The sequence below is a fragment of the Schistocerca americana genome, chromosome 1 (genome assembly GCF_021461395.2).
Source record: "Schistocerca americana isolate TAMUIC-IGC-003095 chromosome 1, iqSchAmer2.1, whole genome shotgun sequence".
NCBI classification, from domain to species: domain Eukaryota; kingdom Metazoa; phylum Arthropoda; class Insecta; order Orthoptera; family Acrididae; genus Schistocerca; species Schistocerca americana.
Genome location: NC_060119.1, coordinates 1,266,201,155 through 1,266,216,939, shown reverse-complemented (window position 1 = coordinate 1,266,216,939; position 15,785 = coordinate 1,266,201,155).

The following is a 15,785-nucleotide window of genomic DNA, read 5'->3' as shown; positions in this document are numbered from 1 at the left end:
GGCAGGAGGGTGTCCACAATGAGGAGATCAAAGAAAAACTGGGAATGAACTCTATAGATGTAGCAGTCAGGGCGAACAGGCTTAGATGGTGGGGTCATGTTACACGCATGGGAGAAGCAAGGTTACCCAAGAGACTCATGGGTTCAGCAGTAGAGGGTAGGAGGAGTCGGGGTAGACCAAGGAGAAGGTACCTGGACTCGGTTAAGAATGATTTTGAAGTAATAGGCTTAACATCAGAAGAGGCACCGATGTTAGCACTGAGTAGGGGATCATGGAGGAATTTTATAAGGGAGACTATGCTCCAGACTGAACGCTGACAAGCATAATCAGTCTGAAATGATGATGATGATGAATAATTACTACAAGAAAGCAATTTGTACGTTCGCAGAGGGCCGCAAGTCGCTTTTCCAACTTCTGGACCCCAAAGCCACTGACAGTTATTACTGAAACACTAAATGGTACAATATCTAAGGTCAAATTCAGGGGAAAAATTTCCGAACATTTCCAAATTAAAACAAGAGTGAGGCTGTCTTAGAAAGACTAATCCAGGAGGAAACTAAAATCATAGCTAAAAACTACCGAAACAAATAAATTAGGAAGAACCAAAGTTAGGATAGACTGTTTAGCTTTCTCAAAAGACCTAGAAATTCTACACCAGCATATTCTCGCAGCACAGAAACAAAAAGAACAGGACTCCAAAGTATCGTTAGAGCTATATTTACGATGATTTTTATTAATGTTTAAAAACCCCCAAAGCGACGGAGATGACGCAGAGACAAGTAATTTCATACAAGACACATGGGGCCGCAAATGTCGAGAAATGCCGCAAAAATGGAAGATAAATGTTAAACATGTGGCATCACCACATGTAACCGAGAAAATGTGTTCTTTTTTTAGTTTCTTTCCTTTTGTACCTTCTTTTTTGCTTACAGACTTTGTTTAGCAAAGAAAACGTAGGTCACTTACTGGTAACGATGCATTTCTGAAACTTACACTCATTTACTTGTGACGCAGTACGGTAGGTTTTTGTTGTACTGCCCTTTGTAGTAAACCAGCGGAGACCTCATTGTAAATACATAACGGTCTAACGCAGTGAAAAAATATACTGCCTGGTCACACGTAGGCCCGGAGCCACGCCGACGTGAATGCCTAACGTGGGTTGGCACGATCAGGTGCGACAGACCGATAGGCCTAACCACTGCACGTGCGGCGAGGTACGTCATCTGGTCACGTCGCATGTTCAACATTTGCCGTGTACTTAAACTGGTGTAGGCACGTGTATTCAAATACAGAGACACGTAAACAAGCAGAAGACGGCGCTGCAGTCGGCAACGCCTACATAAGACAGCAAGTCTCTGGCGCAATGTTTAGACCCGTTGCTGCTGCTACAATGGCAGGTTATTAAGATTTAAATGGGTTTGAACGTGGCGTTATAGTCGCTGCACGAGCGATGGGATACAGCATCTCAGTGGTAGCGATGAGGTGGAGATTTTCCCGGACGAGCATTTCACGAGTTTACCGTCAATATCAGGAATTCAGGCTGGAAAAAGATCCTGCAAGAACGGGGCCAACGACGACAGAAGAGAATCGTTCAAAGTGACAGAAGGGCAACCCTCCCGAAAGCTGCTGCAGATTTCAGTGCTGGCCATCAACAAGTGAAGGAAAAACCTGATACACTGAAGAAATCCTATCGAATATTAGCAAAAATAACCATCAAAAATTGCCCTGTTTTATACTCGACTAAGTGTAGAAACAGGAGGGAATAAACTTATAGAAATGACGTTTATTCAACTTCAGTACCATTTACTTTGTTTGTAGATTTTCACGTCTGATCATTCTAATGGTTTTATTTCATTATTTGGACGACTTCTATGTTTGAATGTTGATTGGCATAATGAATGTGTAACGAAATGCGTTCTGAAATCTAAATGTTTTAGGATATTTGGGTAAAAATGTAAGCCAAGGCCAGAATTCGAGGAGATGAATGCGAGAAATCTTCCAGAACAATCATCCAATTAACCAGTAGAACAGACTCTAAACAACCTAGCAGTGAAGGAACACAAGCGTCGTCTCCTCACTCACGTCGAATGGACTGGGCAATTGGCAACACGACGTCTGCGTGTTTAGATGCGTTAAAAGATTGGGGACTAAATTACAGCAGTGTTCTCTAAAGGTCTGCGTCCGCCATGACTGTAAAACAGCGCCGAAGCCGCCGCCACCGAGCGAGGTGCAAAGTGATCAGCACACCGGCCTCGCATTTGCGAGGAAGACGGTTCGAACCCGCGTCTTGTCATCTTGATTTAGATTTTCTGTGATTTCCCTGAATCGCTTCAGGCAAATATCGGGATGGTTTCTTTGAAAGGACACTGCCGACTTCCTTCCCCATGCATCCCTATTCCGATGGGTCGTATGACCTCGCTGTTTGCTCCTCCCGCCCCTCCAAATCAACCAACCAGCCAACCAACCAAACCTCCGCCGCGCCTGTGTAACGCTATATTTTATAGGTGAAAATCCTGACAACCAAACAAACACAAGTTACGTAGTGCTTGCTGAAGTCGGAGTCTTTCCCGTTGATTCAGCAATGTTAAATCTGGTGCTTAGTAGTATCACAGACATCCGATTTTAGAAAAGTGTAAGAATTCTGTGATGATTTAGTAGTTTGTGACCCAGAGTCCAGTTGATAACGTCGCTGATGATGTAGCTTTTGAGGAGAAATAGAACTAGAGCTACAGGGATGAGTAGACGAATGGAACTCCAAGCTTGAAGAGTACGAGCTGGCAGTAAGCAAGAACAAATCTGTAAGAATGATTACGAGCAGGACATCTGCACGGGGTAAGCTGATGCTATATGGAGAGTCTGGAGGTCTGGGAAGTACGATATCAAGGAATGAAATTGCCAAACTAGAAGTACAGACCAGAGTAACAAATTTTTTCATCGAGTGTAGAACTAAGTGTGACACGAGGGACTTGCTGTGAGAGCCAAACAGACCATGTTTGAAACGTACCTCCTGCCCTTATGACTTACAGCTTGGAGCGCTGAGTAATTAACAAGGCAGAAAGATGGTTCAAATGGCTCTGAGCACTATGGGCCTTAACATCGGAGGTCATAAGTCCCCTAGAACATAGAACTACTTAAACCTAACTAACCTAAGGACATCACACACATCCGTGCCCGAGGCAGGGTTCGAACCTGCGAACGTAGCAGCAGCACGGTTATTGACTGAAGCGCCTAGAACCGCTCGGCCACAACGTCCGCCTAACAAGGCGGATCTGAGCAAACTTCAAGCATGCGAAATGAAGTTTCTGCGATCAGCGTTAAAGAAGACTTAAAGAGATAAAATTAGGAATGAAGACAACAGATGTAAGACTAAAGTGGATTTGTCAGTGACTGAGAGATCAAGTACGCTTACCCGACAAAAAACTAGTTACCCGTGGAGGAATCATTACAAGTGCCATCCATGCCGTGTAATAATGTGCCTGGACTTGATAGCCGCCTGGATTCGGGTAAGAAACGAGTTCATAAGGTTGTGCAGGTACGCGTATGCAGGTTTCATCGTGGCGTCTTACCTGCTGTTCCAAGGGATTTTGGAGGCAAATCAAGTTGTAATATGGTGGACCAGTGTTCAGAAAACCAGTCACGCATTCCTCCAGCCCGATGAACTCTGTTCAGAATGTTTAAATAAACATCTGGTCCATATTAATGGTCACATCATTGAGAGAGCACAATTCATGATCAAAAAACAGCCCCAAAACATCACAGACCGACCTCAGGCTTGAAGCTAGCCTTGCAAACATTCAGGATGAAGTGCTTCATTTGACGTTGTCCACTGGAAAGGCGCAGCTTCATTTGCGTGTGTGAGCAATGGCTTCTTGAGATGTATTCGATTCCAAGTGTTCATTCCGTGCAGTTTCAGTCGCAACGTTCTCTCGCTGACAGGTGGGGATGGACCTTCATTTACTGCCTGCAGCAGTTTCTGTCGCATTTGGAAGCGATTGTGATTCACAAGCCGTGAAACGCGTCTTCGCTCCGTCTTAGTAAGGATCTTTTTCCTGTTAAAATTCTGAGGTGGCCACGGTGTGTTACACCACTGCCTGTGTAGATGCGGTGAACAGTCTGCGCGAAACGCCAACAAATCCAGCAATTTCACACACCGTATGGCAATGAGCACGGCCAAACACGACTGCCCTTTTTGCCACTCTGTTACGTCCTTATATTTACCCACGTTTTACGTGCAGTGCCCGCTTGAAACGTAAATGTTTCACTGCTATCGTAGCGCCAATGCGTACTCGGTTGAGCACGGTACTCGATCGCTGCGCCATCTGTAAAGGCTTAACAGTATTGGAAGTGGATGAAGGATACGCACCAGCCAGAACAACATTTGGATAAAAGTGTGCAGGGGGAACGTTCAGTAGGGCGACCTAGAAAAAGAAGACAGGATCAGATTAAGGCAAATCAGGTGAGTAGAGAAAAAACTGCGAAACATTATCGAGCGTAGAAGTGCACTGAGGTGACAAAAGACACGAACTAACGACACGCACGTATACAGACGGGCGGTAGTATCGCCTACCCAAGGTATAAAAGGGCAGTGCGTTGGCGGAGCTGTCATTTATACTCAGGTGATACACGTGAAACGGTTTCCGACATAATTATGGTCGCACGATGGGAATTAACAGACGTTCATCGCGGATTGGTAGTTGGAAATAGATGCATGGGACGTACCATTTCGGAAATAGTTGGGGAATTCAACATTCCGAGATCCAAAGCGTTAAGAGCGTGTCGAGAATACCAAATTTCAGGCAGTACCCTCACCACGTACGTAACGACTGAGAACAGCAGCATTTGCGTGGGGTTGTCAGCGCCAACAGACAAGCAGTACTGCGTGAAGCAGCGGCACAAATCTGCGTGGGGCTCACTACGAACGTATCCGTTAGTACAGTGCGGCGGAATTAGGCGTTAACGGGGTATGGCAGCAGACGACCGACTCGAGTGACATTGCAAATAGCACGACTTCGCCGCCACGCCTCTTCTGGGCTCGTAACCATGTCGGTCGGACCCTAGACAACTGGAAAACCCTGGCCTGATGACATGATTCCCGATTTTAGTTGGTTATAGCTGAACGTAGAGTTCGAGCGTGACGGAGACCCCACGAAGCCATGGACCCAAGATGTCAAATGGCTCTGAGCACTATGGGACTCAACTGCTAAGGTCATTAGTCCCCTAGAACTTAGAACTACTTAAACCTAACTAACCTAAGCACATCACACACATCCATGCCCGAGGCAGGATTCGAACCTGCGACCGTAGCGGTTGGTTGGTTGGTTTGGGGGAAGAGACCAAACAGCGAGGTCATCGGTCTCATCGGGTGAGGGAAGGACGGAGAAGGAAGTCGGCCGTGCCCTTTCAAAGGAACCATCCCGGCATTTGCCTGGAGTGATTTAGGGAAATCACGGAAAACCTAAATCAGGATGGCCGGACGCGGGATTGAACCGTCGTCCTCCCGAATGCGAGTCCAGTGTGCTAGCCACTGCGCCACCTCGCTCGGTCCGGAAACAAAGAAGACCGTAGCGGTCTTGCGACCCAAGATGTCAGTGAGGCATTGTGCAAACTGTTGGTGCGTCCATAATTGTGTGGGCTTTGTTTAGGTATGGAATGGACTGAGTCATCTAGTCCAACTGAACCTATGATTGAGTGGAAATGGTTACGTTCCGCTACTTCGACACCATTTAAACCTATTCATGGACTTCATGTTTCTAAACAACGATGGGACTCTTGTGGATGGCAATGCGCCATGCCATCGGGCTACAATTGTTCGCGGATGGTTTTAAGAATATACTGGACAGTTAGAGGTAATAATTTGGTCATCCAAATCGCCCGTCATTGATCCCATCGAACATTCAAGGGGCACAATCGAGAGGTCAATTAGTGTACAAAACCCTGCACCGACAAAACTTTCGCAACTATGGACGGCTACAGAGACACGACGACTCGATATTTCTGCAGAGGACTTGCAACGACTTGTTGAGTCCAAGGTACGTTAAGCTGCTGCACTGGGCCTGCAGGAGGACGTCCGACACGATAGCAGGAGGTGGTCCCGTGACTGCTGTCACCTCAGTGCGAACGCCTCACTGGTCGCTACCGCCTCGTGCACAGGCAGTGGCGCGCGATGGGGGCTTGACTCGAAAGCTGCGTCATGTGTACTGACCTAACGACTCACCTGTGCGTGCACACGAGAGTGAGTAATCTTTTATCCGGTAGATTAGTTTGGATGATGAAGGATGCGCGCCTGCCAAAACAGTACTTCGATAAAAGTGTGCAGAGTGAAAGACCAACAGCTGGATGGAGCAGATTATCAAAGATCTGAAGACTAGAGGAGAATGGGAAACAATATCAAGACGAGAAGTACCCACATCACAAGGGAAAAAAAATCGCATCAACCTTATATTTCGAAATTAATGGGACAGAAAACAATAAATGCGTGTGCGATTTGCAGATACAGGGTGCTCCATTGATCGTGACCGGGCCAAATATCTCACGAAATAAGCGTCAAACGAAAAAACTACAAAGAACGAAACTTGTCTAGCTTGAAGGGGGAAACCAGATGGCGCTGTGGTTGGCCCGCTAGATGGCGCTGCCATAGGTAAAAAAAAATGGCTCTGAGGTCTTCAGTCCCCTAGAACTTAGAACTACTTAAACCTAACTAACCTAAGGATATCACACACATCCATGCCCGAGGCAGGATTCGAACCTGCGACCGTAGCGGTCGCGCGGTTCCAGACTGTAGCGCCTAGAACCGCTCGGCCACCACGGCCGGCGTTGCCATAGGTCAAACGGATATCAACTGCGTTTTTTTAAATAGGAACCCCCATTTTTTATTACATATTCGTGTAGTACGTAAAGAAATAAGAATGTTTTAGTTGGGCCACTTTTTTCGCTTTGTGATAGATAACGCTGTAATAGCCACAAACATATGGCTCTTCTCGATGTCAGAACCCTTCAGAAATCTAAACTGTGTTCTTGATAATATGTTATTTGTGGTCAGATGGTTGAGAAGCTGCCTGTACATTACTTTTTCTAAAATTTTTGAGAATGCTGGCAAAAGTGAAATCGGTCTGTAGTTTGATGGTATCTCTTTATCCCCTTTCTTGAATAGAGGCTTAACATCAGTATATGTTAGCCAGTCAGGAAATGTCCCAGTTATAATTGACTGGTTACACAAGTAACTTAGAATTGTACTAAACTCACAAGAACATGCCTTAATTAACTTTGTTGATATTTCATCGTAACCACTAGAATGCTTAGTTAGGTTTAAGTAGTTCTGAGTCTAGGGGAGTGATGACCTCAGCTGTTAAGTCCCATAGTGCTGAGAGCCATGTGAACCATTTAGGGATGACCTTCCGATCAGTACAGGGTTTTGACGGGAACAGACCTACCCGACATATCGGAGTGATGCTAAAGTTTTTTGATGTTTGTATATCGAGATAGAGCAAAATTGAGGCAAACTGGTCATTAAGACCCTACCTGGCTCGCTGGAGGGATACGAAGATGACGTTGATAACTGCGGAGTTGCGGGCGCCGCTCAGTTGTTTCCGAACCGTGCCGCGACTGCACAGCTGGGCCGGCGCGCGCTGAGCGGCGCGGGTTCGGCGCTCCGGCGGTCGCGTGGCGGGCGCGCTTGCCGGCCGGCTCTGCAGATGGCGGCAGCGTCGCGCCGGCCGCGGCCGCGGCGGACCACAGCGAGCGGTCAGTGTGGCCGCGTCAGCCGCGCAAGCCGCAGCGCAGCGTAGCTGTGCAGCAGCCGTCCGTCCGGCAGCGAGGCGAAGTGAGTGCCGCGAACCGCGAGTGTCGGTGAGTGGGGCCGTGTGCGTGCGTGTGAGTGAGAGTGCGACTGTGCCTCGACCAGAGCCGCGCCCTCGACCAGCCGAGCCGATCAGCTGGTCCGCCGTGCAGCGCCTCGCGGACATCCTGAGGCCGTCGGCCGGCTCCTACCGCGTCTGCACGACGGCGTCGGAAGCTCCGCCTCCCCGCAAGGTAGGTGCAGGGCGCGGGCACGCGAGCCGTTGTGGCGGCCGGCGTGAACCGTAGCGGGAGCCTGAAACCTGGCGGGTACTGTACGTCACTCCGTTCAACAGGCGCAAAAACAGAAGGAAGAGCAACTGTTAAAACAGGCACGAAACGTGATCCAGCCGAGGTTTAGAGGACACACAAACACGAGGGCTTAAAAGTGTACGGGTATTAGCGTATTCCAAATAAATATTTTCAGTGTGGTACCAAAGACAAACCTACAGCTTTATGACGGCTGTGGCGCGATTTACTGAACCGGTCCAAGTCAGCTAAAGGAGGCGCGGTAATACCTCGATAGTCCCTTGCGTTCTCAGTACACTCGACACACACGCACACACACACACAAACACGCAGCATCGTGTTACTTGAAGACATGAAAGAGAAGCCAACAGTACTGTCACTAACGATCGTTTGATTCACTCCTCCGTTCACTCGGAGAGCAATTCGTAATGGCATTGGTTGCAATTGGTTCAAATGGCTCTGAGCACTATGGGACTCAACATCTGTGGTCATCAGTCCCCTAGAACTTAGAACTACTTACACCTAACTAACCTAAGGACATCACACACATCCATGCCCGAGGCAGGATTCGAATCTGCGACCGTAGCGGTCACCCGGTTCCAAACTGACCCGCTTAGAACCGCACGGCCACACCGGCGGGCTTGGTTGCAATTGCTGTATAGTTGTGTTTCCGGCCAGTTTGAATATTTTGGTTTGTTATCACTTGTTATCATTTGTTATCATTCCGCACGCTAGTTGCTATTATTTTTTCTTCCAGAAGTAGTCTGCTCAACAAGACGGTCGGCGTCACGTAGTTTATTGGTGAACAAACTAGAAGACGAACCACTGGACGAAAAAAGGAAGATACCATTCGAGAGAAAAGTTGCGAAGAAGTGTGTGGACGAGAATGAACAACTGACGAATCTGTGCACGTACGACGCCGCTTGAATTCTCGTTAAACTTGGACAGATTCCCCCCCCCCCCCCCCCCCTAATGGCTCTGAGCACTATGGGACTTAACATCTGAGGTCATCAGTCCCCAACTACTTAAACCTAACTAACCAAAGGACATCACACACACCCATGCCCGAGGCAAGATTTGAACCTGCGACCGCAGCGGTCGCGCGGTTCCAGACTGAAGCGCCTAGAACCGCTCGGCCACTGCGGCCGCTCCCCCCCCCCCCCCCTCTCCCCCATTGCATGTTATTTGAAGACATGACAGGAACCAACAGTACTTTCACTAACGTAGCATTTGGTTCGTTGCTATCTTCAGTTGGACAGCAATTCGTAATGCCACTAGTAGCACCTTCTGTGTTTTTGCGTTTCACCCCAATCTGAGTACACTGGCTTGGTTATCATTCCGCATATTAGCTATTTTTTTTCTCAAAAGTGGTCTATCCAACGGAATGATAGGCGTGAAGAAGCTGATTGGTGCACGAAATGGTGAACAGTTATTGGACGAAAAAAGAAGATGCTACTCAAGAGAAAACTCACGAGGAGTATGTGGAGGAGAAAGGACAACTGACGCACATAGGTTCCGGTGCAAGTGTGCACGTTCTAGTAAAGAAAAGTACCATGAGAGCGAAATATGCAATCGCCTGTCAAATGGAGTCATTACTATAGCTAGAGAGTTTATTCCTGTTCACGATGCTAGGCAAAGCATGGATTGTGATTTTATGAAGTCAAAACGAGAGGGGGGATCGCAGAGGTGGCGAAATGTTTCTGACATAGGGCGTTGTGTGTCTGTTAAGCCCGACCTGATGACGACTCTACAATAATGTAAAATTTGCGAATGGATTAGTTGCCGAAATGTTGAAATGCGTTCAGCTGCAAGAAGAGGTGTGGATGAAGTCTTCAGTATGTACGGTAGCAAAACATAGCCACAGAACCTGTCCAGAAATCTCAAAAAAATTTAAGTAGTATGTTGTTATTAGCCTGAAAGTCGGTGTCCAGATATCTGTGAACGTGTCAGGAACCAAACAGACGTTGACATGTTGTTTGTCGTCTTCAGCTGTTACTTCACAAAGGAATATAAAGGAATGCAACTATCGTTCAGTGTTAGTTCCACTGTTCTGGTGAATGATACAGTAATTAGCACTAGTGGCTTGGTTTGGAAACACTTACAGTACCCTTCTAAATTATGGGAATTCAGGTCGTGTTTTTGCATGATCGTTCTTCTTGATGCCCAAACATTTTCAGCTGCTTTGTGCCATCATCAATAGTTACTGGTCCTCAGTATTGATATTTACGAACTGTTATGTTCTGTACGACTTCCCCCACATTATTATGTAAGTTTATGAAGATGAGAAGAATAAACGCTCCTGTAGTTTTTGAATATAGTGTTAGTGGTGTGCTGCTTGATACAGTTACGCCTATTAAATATCAAGGCGTAATGATGCAAAACCATGTGAAACGGTACGAGTGCATACGGCCGGTTGCAGCAAAGTCGAATGATCCTCATCGGTTTATTGGGAGAATTTTAGGAATGTGTACCTCATCTATAAAGGAGACCGTATATACAACATTTGTGCGACTCATTCGCGAATACTGTTCGAGTGTATTGTAAGGTCTCCACCAGGTCGTATGAAAGGAAGACATCGAAGTAAGGCGATCTGCTAGATTTGTTCTGGTAGATTCGATCAACACGCGAGCATTAGGAAATGCTCCGTAAACTCAAACGAGAATTCCTGGAGTGAAGGAAACGTTCTTTTGCCGAAGCATTGTTGAGAAAGTTTAGAGAACCGGTATTTGCAACTGACTGCAGCACGATTCTGCTGCCACTAACGTACATCTCGCTTAAAGACCGCCGAGACAAGATGAGGGAAATCAGGGCTCGTACGGAGGCATATAGATAGTCGTTTTTCCTCGTTCCATTTGCGAGGGGGGACAGGAAAGGAAATGACTAGTAGTGGTACACGGTGCCCTCCGCCACGCACCATACGGTGGCTTGTGGAGGATGTACGAGGTGTGGCTAGAAAAAAACCGGACTAGTACTGGTGAAACAATAAAACGAATGCAATAAGGCTGAAAGTCGCGTGGCCTGTCACGTGACTCTCGCTCCGCCTACTGCTCGAGTTTCATCTGCCTCCTGCACTCAGTCTGCCCGTGGCGTCTGTTTTAAGTAGTTGACGTTTTGTCTGTGTGTCGGAAAATGTTGAGTGTACAGAAAGAACAGCGTGTTAACATCAAATTTTGTTTCAAACTAGGAAAATCTGCAAGTGAAACGTTTGTAATGTTACAACAAGTGTACGGCGATGATTGTTTATCGCGAACACTAGTGTTTGAGTGGTTTAAACGATTTAAAGATGGCCGCGAAGACACCAGTGATGACACTCGCACTTGCAGACCATTGTCAGCAAAAACTGATGCAAACATTGAAAAAATCGGTAAACTTGCTCGACAAGATCGCCGTTAACTCCTGTTAACTCAGACACTGCTCTGATTGTTAAACGGCGATCTTGTCGAACAAGTTTACCGATTTTTTCAATGTTTGAATCAGTTTTTGCTGACAATGGTCTGCCAGTGCGAGTGTCATCACTGGTGTCTTCGAGGCCATCTTTAAATCGTTTAAACCACTCAAACACTTGTGTTCGCGATAAACAATCATCGCCGTACACTTGTTGTAACATTACAAACGTTTCACTTGCAGATTTTCCTAGTTCGAAACAAAATTTGATGTTAACACGCTGTTCTTTCTGTACACTCAACATTTTCCGACGCACAGACAAAACGTCAACTACTTAAAACAGACGCCACGGGCAGACTGAGTGCAGGAGGCAGATGAAACTCGAGCAGTAGGCGGAGCGAGAGTCACGTGACAGGCCACGCGACTTTCAGCCTTATTGCATTCGTTTTATTGTTTCACCAGTACTAGTCCGGTTTTTTTCTAGCCACACCTCGTATGTAGCTGTTGATAGCTCAGCGAAAATCGAACTTCAGTATATTTTACACATTCTTGGCTTGTCTTAGCTACTTCAACCTATATATTGCAAACAGTAACGGCGCTTGGGTTAATTCCGAACTACTTGTATGTCTGTCGATTTTGTTCTGTTAAGAACGACGTGTACAGTTGTATCGACTTGAGCTAGGACGTCCAAAACCCAGTCACAAATCTAGTGTGCTTTCTGCGGCGCTCTGATGTCATGGTCGAACACGGCCCGCTCTTTCGAAAGATCTCTCTGTTCGTGGAATCAGTGTTGATTTTTCGTTCTCCAAAAAGATCAAACTGCGTGTTCCATAGTTCTTCAAAAAACTGGCGTCTTGTAGTAGAGGCCTATATTTATGTTCATTTGTCCGAATATGAATCCCTTTCTTGAAAATTTTAATGACCTATAACTTTTTTCTCCAATCGTTTGGGACGCTTCGTTCACCATTTCTCCACCGATCTACGATAAACTAGTTGTAGGCGGGATAACTGCTTACGCATAACGTGTGTAGAGCTTTCGGGTATCTTACCAGATTTAGATGCATTTCTAAGGTTTTTAGTCGATTTTCTATCCGTGAACACTTATCTCCATATCGGCGATAGTGAGTTTACGAACTTCCATGGTGAAACAGTTCCGGAAGATCAAAGTCAGTATTTCGGGGTTCTTTCTGTTATCTCCCTTTTGGTGTCATTATGGTCACTGAGCGACTGAACAGGTGATTTCGATTCACTTACTGATTTTCTATAAGACCAAAACTTGTTAGTGTGTTGGACCATAGAAATTGGTTAAATTTTGTTTTCGAATTCATTGAACGCTTGTCACGTTGTTCTCCTTATACTCGTTTTAGCGTCATTCAGGTATTGTTTGTCCATTGGACTTTGGCTTCAGTTAAATTTGTGAAGCTCCCTGCGCTTTGGTAGCAACTTTCTATCACGGCTACTCAAATCTTCCCTATCTCCACAATCTTGCTCCGCATATTCACGAGCAAAGCGTATTGTATACATTTGAACTTTAATCATTGATGTCCTACATGTTCTTCCCCATAGATGAATGTCTGACGTTAATTTGTCAGATAATCGACAATCTGCTTACCGGTACATTTGCCAAGCAAACAATATTTCCCTTGCTTTCTTAACATTCCTGTCAATTACTCCGATGAGCTGCAGACATTGATATTTAACAGTTCAACAGAACCGAGAGAGGTGGCGCAATGGTTAGCACACTGGACTCGCATTCGCGTGGAAGATGGTTCAATCCCGCGTCCGACCATCCTGATTTAGGTTTTCTGTGATTTCCGTAAATTGCTTCAGGCAAATGCCGGGATGGTTCCTTTGAAAGGGCACGGCTAACTTCCCTCCCCATCCTTCCGTAGCCCGATGAGATTGATGACCTCGCAGTTTGGTCTCCTCTCCCAAATCAACTGTCCTCACATACATCCACACACTTAGTTCAACAGCGTTATGTTAACTGATTCCCTCCTTAGTAAGGGAGATCTACGACGTCGCCATCAGGAGTCGCTTCTCTATCTGCTCGAAATAATGTTCAGAAAAGACGTTCAGAATGATTCGACACGAATTTCTATCTCTGTCATTAGTTCTACTCGCATAAAGCGTTTTGAAGTGACGGCAATCATTGTTATAAATTAGTTAGAACTGGGCGTTCTTGAATGGTAGTTAATGGGTTTTCGCTGACGTGAAATAACGACACTTATCAATTTTTTGTGTGGTTGCACTTTGCACGTAAATACTTACTACCTGTAAATTACCTTGCTCGTCATACTGATGCATTGCACTTTAGCCAGTTTGTCGACATGGAACCTGTGTAACCGGAAACTGGAATGAGATATCTTAGTGCATGACCGAAGTGCGGAACTAACTGTAGGAAGAATTCTGAAGGGAGAAAACTAAAACTAGAGAAGCTTTTGTGATAAAAGCCGCATAGATTATTAACGTAAACTAAATGGTGAAGAAAAACACAAGACAGGATGTGTGACTTAATTTTATACCTTGTGGTGCGTGTTGGTGCCATCACTGATTTACATTCGTGAAATAAGGAAGAAGAAACTCCACTTCCAGTCGCAAGTAGATGTTTTAATTAATAAGAGTGACACATTTACAGCCCATCCATCTCCAAGGTCTTAATATCATCATGTAGTCATTATTTGTACATAGTTCACAATACAGTTCGACAATGAAAATAATTATGACTACAATAAATATTTGATGAAAAACTACTTTTTGGTTCTAGGTTAAATTGCTTAGGCTCCAAGAGCGGACGGTTTACATTGTAAAACACTGATTTTGTACGTTACACATTTGTAATATAGATTTTCCGTACCTCAAATCAATAAGTATTCTTATAAAAAAATGCATCACGAAGGAGTTCTGCAAATTGGTCACAAACTGATTTTCATACAGGTAACGACGGAAAACGCGAAATAGTAATCTTTGGAGGCCGATGGATGACTGTGTGACGCTGCTGCACCATTTCCACGCATAGTTTGCAGGGATAGTAAACAGGGGACATGCCGATACCGGGGCATAAGCTGTTTGCAGAATTACTTTCCGTGTACTCAGCTGGACAGTAACTATGCCTTGCAGACAGGCACGTGAACTAAATATGAACATGTCAGCTCTTGAGAGAAGGCGTGTAGATAGGTTCAAAGAAATTGCTTGGAGTAATCAGCGAATCGCTCGACATGTCTTCATCATCGATCTGGCGTGCAGCTGGCGCTTCAGTGACCGTAAGGACCATTAAGGGGGCTGGGACCACAGCTGCCCTACTGCCAGCAACCACTCACTCACCTCTGCGTACCGACGAGCCCGTTTGCGGTAGTGTCCGCCACATTCGACCTGGAATCTTGTTGAGTGGAGTAGAAATGACTTCAGCGGCGAGTCCCGCTTCGAACTGAGCCCCAAAGATGAGCAGCGAAGGCGCCCCGGACACCGGTAGGATCCCAACCTGACTGTCGCGCGAATTACTGCCCGACAGCCAGGAGTGATGCTATGGGGAACCTTTTCCTTTTCATAGCAGAACCTGTTTGGTTGTCGTCTGCAGCACCTTTACAGCACAGCGGTACGTTTTGTTGACCTTAATGGCGAGCCCTGCTGAGCTTACATTTCAGCTAGACAATGCTCAGCCACACACGGCGAGTGTTCCTAGTGCTTGTGTTCGTGCTTTCCAAAACCATCTTGGCCTGGGGAGGTCGCCGGGTCTCTCACCAACTGAGAACTTTTCCAGTCCCTCCAAGTAGCCGGCAGCTGTGGCCGAGCGGTTCTAGGCGCTTCAGTCTGGAACCGCGCGACCGCTATGGTCGCAGGTTCGAATCCTGCCTCGGTCACGGACGTGTGTGATGTCCTTAGGTTCGTTAGGTTTAAGTAGTTCTGAGTTCTAGGGGACTGATGACCTGAGAAGTTAAGTCCCATGGTGCTCAGAGCCATTTGAACCATTTAGGTTTTATGGTTCATCGTTAAGTTTTATCTATTTGTTGCTACTGACGCGTTTCGCCCTTGCGGGGCATCTTCAGATTAACGTAAAAGAAGTATTGTGGTGAACCAACATCCGTCCTTTAATGCCAGCATGTGGCATCAATATAAAAAATTACAAAGAAATATCGTCCTGTGGCGATCAGGCAAATAAAATCGTAAGGGATGTAGTTCTGAAATTCTAATGATTTGTTTTCCTCTGCATGTACGCCACATCTACCAGTTTTTTTCTCATTCGGATATACCTTCGTGGCACGTCGTTTTTTTAAATTTTTTGTCTTAGAGTATATTTCGTAACAAAAGTTTATTTTATT